The sequence below is a fragment of the Octopus bimaculoides genome, chromosome 8 (genome assembly GCF_046866305.1).
Source record: "Octopus bimaculoides isolate indiv1 chromosome 8, ASM4686630v1, whole genome shotgun sequence".
NCBI lineage: Eukaryota > Metazoa > Mollusca > Cephalopoda > Octopoda > Octopodidae > Octopus > Octopus bimaculoides.
The window spans coordinates 90,025,996-90,033,495 of NC_142935.1; the positions used below are offsets into that span (position 1 = coordinate 90,025,996).

At 37.2% G+C, this 7,500-nt stretch overlaps 1 long non-coding RNA gene across 2 annotated transcripts in view; it reads left to right on the top strand.

Moving 5' to 3' along the window:
- LOC149134499 (uncharacterized) overlaps positions 1-7,500 on the top strand; it is a 28,135-nt gene that overhangs the window by 9,091 nt on the left and 11,544 nt on the right. The gene's annotated exons all lie outside the window — the stretch shown is intronic.

Genomic DNA, 7,500 nt, shown 5'->3' on the forward strand with positions numbered 1-7,500 from the left:
TACATACATACATACATACAAAAAGATCCAATCCATCACCGGAACTGTAAAAATCTGTAAAACTTTCCAGAAGTTTATCATTTAAATATATATTAGCATGTCTAGATATGTAACTATATGCATGAGAATACATACATAAAACATACAAATCTGCACATACATACATACATACATACATACATACATACATACATACATACATACATACATACATACAAAAAGATCCAATCCATCACCGGAACTGTAAAAATCTGTAAAACTTTCCAGAAGTTTATCATTTAAATATATATTAGCATGTCTAGATATGCAACTATATGCATAAGAAGACATACATAAAACATACAAATCTGCACATACATACATACATACATACATACATACATGCATACATACATACATATATACTTAGATACATACATACATACATACATACATGCAAACTAGACCGATACCGATAGAACAAGTACTTGGCTTAAAAAGAAAATACGTACAGGTGTCAATTCGTTCGACTAAAATTCCTGTGGAACTCCAGCATGTCCGTAGTCTAAAACAAGTAAAAGATAAAGACATACACACACACACACACGTACACACATGCACGCGCGCACGCACAAGGTTACTGAAAAGTTCCTGGCTTTGGATAAAAGAAAATACAGGAGGATCAGTTAGTTATGATTTTATTGGTCATATTCCCTTCTCAGATTCACACACTTATTGCAGCAACCCTTCAGTTTTTCTAAGCCCTGTAAAAGAACTCGGAAGGCTGGGTCTCCAACTACGCCTTTCGCGATACCCTTAAAACCAGGAACATTTCAGTACACCATCGTATATACACATTGATTATTATATTATACTCGCAGAAATACCCGGCGTAGCCCGGGTTAAAGAGAATAATGAAATCTAAAAACACCATCTAGACTACGCATCATCTTTATATATAGAGATGTATATACACACACGCACCCAAACACATGTATATATATGTATATCAATATAAATATATGAAAGTCAATGAAGTTTCGTAAAAGGTGATCATGTACATACTTTCTTGCTGTTGTGATTATAACACCTCGTTGTAAACAATGTTCCTTGTTTTCCCTTGTGGAGCATATACAAATAGGTTTTTTGTTGCTGCCCACTCTTGAGCAGCCAACATACAGTTGTCCATGTGAGAAGCAGGGCTCTTCCAAGAGAAGACCAGTTACAGACAGTGTTTGACCCTGAGATTTGTTTATGGACATGGCAAAAGTCACACGAAGGGGGAATTCTAGTCTTCTGAATGTAAAAGGAATGTCTGCTCCTGATGGAGTAAGAGGAATTCTTGGAATAAAGACGTCATCCCCTTTTGCACACCCAGAAAGAATGGTAGCCTCGATAACATGTGACATCATTTTCTTTATCACGAGTCGTGTTCAATTGCAAAGTCTTGGTGGTTCCAGATTGCGGAGCAGCATAACAGGCGTTCCAACTTTAAGTGATAATATGTGGGGAGGTAGTCCTGGAGGCTCCAACGAATTGAGAAATTCAGGAGGATAGTTCACCACTTCATTTGTATCTGGAACTGTATCAACAGACTTGTAAGTTTGAAGATTGCCGGGAAGAGAATGCATCAGGTGTTGATTAATTTTTGTAACAGCTACGTTTTTTGGAGCTAATATTGCTCTTTCACATAGCCAATTGTGATTTTGATAGTTTTGTTTAAAGTTGGGAAAGACTTTGCGTTTGAGGTCATCTACAGAATTAAAAACAAAACAAAATGGCCGGAGGTCTGCAACGAAATAATTTTACTCAACACTTTGCAAGTGAATCAGTGGAGGCAAAGATGTGTTTCATTTACTTGACAATTTATGCACCACATTGCAGAAATCACAATGTAAGTATATCTGAAAGGGTAGTCTTACACTGTTGTACCGTTGAATTACAAATAATGCTCATCTGTTATGTTGGGGTTAAAATTTCATCAACATCAAAAATATATGAATTTTCATGGGAGTTATGGCCGTTATGCAAAGAATATAATTTCCAAATTTCATAAAGATCCATTCAGTACTTTTGACGTAGTTTTGGATAAGAAAACAAATGACTAATGTGTGTGTTTGTGTGCATGTGTATGTGTGTGTGTGTGATGGGTGTATATATGTATAGATATCTATATACATGTATATATGTATATATGTACATATTACATGTACATATATATATATATATATATATATATATATATATATACATCTACACATATGTATACATATACATGTATGCATATAGATCTATATATATATCTATATCTATACATATACGTGTACATATACATCTATATGTATACATATACATCTCTCTCTCTCTCTTTCTCTCTCTCTCTCTTTCTCTCTCTCTCTCTTTCTCTCTCTCTATATCTATACATATACGTGTACATATACATCTATATGTATACATATACATCTCTCTCTCTCTCTCTCTCTCTCTTTCTCTTTCTCTTTCTCTCTCTCTCTTTCTCTCTCTCTCTTTCTCTCTCTCTCTGAAAGTATCTGTCATTACAGTATCGAAATTGTGTACATATACATGTATATGTATACATATACATCTCTCTCTCTCTCTTTCTGTCTCTCTCTTTCTCTCTTTCTCTCTCTGTGAAAGTATCTGTCATTACAGTATCGAAATGTGATTGTTTCAGTTAGTGGAATAGTTTCATTTTTAAAGTGAAAGTATTTGACTTCAGTGTTTTTGTTTCACTTTTGACACGTAATACTTAAATAGTGGAGGAGATATTATGTTGCCGTGGGCTCGAACTCTGCAAGAAGTTAAAAAATTTTTTGACTAAAACACAACTGGAACCCTAAGTAAGGCATGTGTAAAATTTGAATGAAATTGGTTGCGTAGTTCTCGAGTTTTAGGGATTCACACAGACAGACAGACAGACAGACAGAAAGACAGACAGACAGACAGACAGACAGACAGACAGACAGACAGACAGACAGACACACATTCTCATTTTTATATATATAGATACATAGTATGGATTGTTAACGCATCATTAATTAACATGTAAAACCGAGTCCTTCGTTGTTTTTTTTCAAAATGCGTGGGGGTGGTTTACAAGAATTTAGCTGTTATTTCAGCTATTTTAATATGCTGGTGGTGAAAATGTGGTGGTGGTGGTGCGGTGGTTACCTGTGGTGATTTTGGTGATCTTAGTGTTTGTGGTAGTTTTAGTGGTGCTGGTTGTGGCGGCGGTGGTGTTGGTGTTTGGTAGTGGTGGTCATTTTAGTGGTGGGGATTTAGTGAAGATGGTGTCGGTGATGATAGTGTTCATGGTGGTGGTGGTGGTGGTGGCATCTAATTCTCATCTCGACTTTTGTTTGACCAGCTGACACATGTCTCGTTTCACCTCCTGTCTATCTGTCTAACTCTCTCTTTCACTCTTTCATTCTCTCTCTCTCTCTTTCTATCTATCTGTCTATCTATCTCTCATTGTTGCTCTCTCTCTCTCTCTTCATATTTTACCCCCTCGGCCTTTCACTCTCTTCACCTTTCATTTCTCTCTCCCTCTTAATCTATCTCATCTTCCCCTCTCTCCTTAACTCCCTCCCGCTTCCCTCTCGCCACCCCCCTCTCTCTCTCCATAAATTTCAAATTGAAGTACCACCAGCTAGAAAAACTGTCCAGGACAATAGCGGCAGTGCAGCCTCTAAGTGGTCAACCGACCTGCTAGAAATACCAGCCGATTGTCTCTCCGATACCATTCTACCTAGATATACAACACCAATAAAAGACATGATGGTTACGGTTGGAATATCTTTAAGTATAAACGAAATTTACATAATTTTATGGCTGCAGGATCGAATAAATTATTTAAACCTTTATTTTTTTTAAATGCGCCATTAAATATTCTACGAATGTCGTGTAAATTTATGCTCAATTATTTTTCTTTTATTTCAATGTTCTTTAATATTTATTCATTTGTGTGTATAGAATTCATTTTAAAATTTAGAATCAGGCCTGGGAGTGGAGATGTTATTTTATTAACGCAAAAAAAACAGTTTCCTGTTCACAGGTCAAAATCCACCGTGATGTGCTTTTGTATAAATGCCTTTGCGACATCTGTGAAATATTCATTTGCGGAGGTACTGACAACAATAAATAGGAATTCGTTCTCAGGATTCTGTGCTCACAGCGAGCAGATTATTGAAATTTAATGATTTTTGAGCTTTGATGTTATGATCGAATTCGTTTCAGAGATTTTTGATCTGACTGGATTAGATCGGGGATTTGAACAATCCAAGATATTCTTTTTTTGTTTTTGTTTCTTCTTTTTCTTTAATCAGAGATGAAGTGTTTGAATGAATATGCAGTGTGTTTGAGGTTGTTATGCATCAGAATCTGTTCTAGCGGCAATTGAAATAAGACGAAAGGACGTCGCTAAAGAATGTCTTTGTAGATTTCTTTGCTTATCCTGCGTATCATGTGTGACATGCAGGACATATTTCCTTCGCATCCATGCATCCTATATGATACATATTACCATTTTTTCTTCAACTACCAGAGTAACTTGGGATTTGTAAATGAAAAGTTTTATATTTGCTCAGAACGCATGAAAGTGATGTTAACTAAAATTCTGGACGTTTAGGACAAACTTGTGAAAATGATTTGGGCAAGCAAAGGTTTAACCCACGTTGTAGATGATGCGATCGATAAGACGAGGATCCTGAACCGAAAGACATTCACAAATCACATACACACGCATGCACACACACACACACACACACACACACACACACACACGAACACACACACACACACACACACACACGAACACACACACACGTCCCTTTATCGCAGCACAAGGTTCTGCATACGTCTTGCATCATGTCCAAACTAGTCGAACTTGTGTTTTGTCTTTTGAGTTTGTCTTTCCACTACAAAACACCACTCGACAACTGTCCAAGCGAGTATCGCCCACGCGAATTTTGAGTCGCGCTTTTCTGCTGCGCATGCCTAAACTGGTTTCGATGTAAAATGCAGTCATTCGACGGTTGATTTCTGTCAGTCGGTGAACGACACTGTCGTCTCTTGGGGGATGTTTTCATCGGTCTGATACTTCTGGGAGTGAAGTTCATACTAGATGTTGATATCTCTTTAGACGGCAACTGCCTTTCCACGAGATGAATAACAAACATTTCATATACGTAGTGATGTCCATGAAGCGAATACTCTTCTCACTCAACTAGCCAATGTACATCCGCTCCGAACGTGTCAAACACGATTGCTTCTCCATTCATAGTGCAACAACTCGTATCATGCATTCATACGGAATCAATCAATACTTGGTATAAAAAAAAAAAAGAGTAAAGAACCCCATCGATCACGCATGCACCTGAAGAGTTCCCCTCCGAGACACAAATTTGAACAAGGTTGTTTGTGGAAGACCAGCAGTCGCCCATGCATACCAGCCTCCCCTCTCCACGTCACGGATGTTGTCCAAGGGAAAGGCAAAGGCCGGTACAGCCTGGCGCCAGTGACATCGCAACTCATTTCTACATATGAGTGAACTCGAATAACGTGAAAGAAAGTGTTGTCTTGCTCAAGAACACGACATACAGCCCGATCTCGGTATCGAACTCATAACCACAACATTATAAGTCCGACGCTGTAACCACTACACCATGAGCCTTCACAATACTTGGAATACATGTTGCAAATTTTGAAGTTGTGTTTCTAAACTTCTGGAGTCGTGCAATTTAAAACCACAGAAAACTTCTCCGATAATAATTTAAATAACGGTATTAACAAACAAATCTTTATCAATTTGTTTTAAGCATTAATTAATATTATATGTATATAAATACCTTCAATACCGTCGATATCTCAAACATTAAAAAAAAACTGGTCAATGTTTCTAAATAAAGTTACGAACTTATGACAGCCATTGTATGCATATATGTATGTATATATGCATGTATGTATGCATGTATGTATGTACGCATGTATGCATGTATGTATATGTATGTATGAATGTTCGAATAAATAAAAGAATGAACGAATGATTGTATACACGGGTACACACATGATGTGTGTGTGTGTGTGTGTGTGTGTGTGTGTGTGTGTGTGTGTGTATACATATATATGTATATACAGAGATAGAGAGAGATGAGACAGAGACAGAGAAAGAAACAGACAGACAGACAGATAGATAGACGTGTGCAAATGTTGTAGTTGTAATATCGTTTTCATGTTTCTTGTACATATATATACAATATATTTAAGGTAAATAACAGGAAACATGAAAATATAATCCATTTTTGTTAGAGGACCGCAAGAACCCCACAGACCTTGTACACACACATCTTTGCCTACATATCTATATATATGTGTGTATGTGCGTGCGTGTGTGTATATGCATGTGTGTGCGTGTTTACATACATACATACATACATACATACACTGGCAAAACACTTTTTTTCGCCATGATAGATCGCTAGCCACTACACATTCTTTTTTTCTCTCCTTGTTTCCTTCTGTGTTCCTTTCTGTGGAAGAGCGTAGGCTCGAAACGTTCAAGACGTTTTTACTTCCCGAGCGTTATACTAATACACCTGTTTGTTGTCTACACCACCTGTCTTCGTCTTTTGGGCTTTTTTTTTTGTGAATTCTCCCCATACATACATACACACACACATACACACACACACACATACATACATACATACATACATACATACATACATACATACATACTAATCTTGAGAAATTACTCTTCTCAAAACCAGAGAGGAGAAAGCTGATTCGAAAACTACAGATCCATCCATCACTGGAACTGTAAAAATCTGTAAAACTTTCCAAAAGTTTATCATTTAAGTATATATGAGCATGTCTAGATATGTAAGTATGTGTATGAGAAAACATACATAAAACAAAACATTCAAATCTGCACGTATGCATACATACATACATACATACATACATACATACATACCCTGCCCTGTTGTTGATGTTGAAATGCCAATGAAGGAGCCTTGGAAAATATTGAATGTGGTCTCTCAGCATGAATGCAGTTCAAAGACTGAAGCTGATAGTATAAGATGATATGAAAATACAGATGGCAGAATTGGTAAAGGACAGGACTGAATTCTTTCTACTATTTAATTACGTGTTTCCCCTTTTGCATTCTAATGGCATGACTGTATGTTCTTAAGTTCGTTTTGCAATCATGTTGCTCCGCGTTGAATCCCAATGCACCGCACCTTGTGCAAGTGTCTCCTAGGGTAGCCTCGTTTTGACCGAGACTTCGCTGGTGTAATTCGAACGACGAAAACTATGCAGAAGCACGCCGTATGTGCATGTGTGTGTGTGTGCGTTTTGCTAATATGTGATTTGCATCTGAGAAGGATGTAAAAAATAGATGAACTGGTATTCCGTCGCTTACGACGATGAGTGTTCCAGTTGATTTCCAATCAACGGAACTGCCTTCTTGTGAAATTTACGTACAAGTGGCTGAGTGCT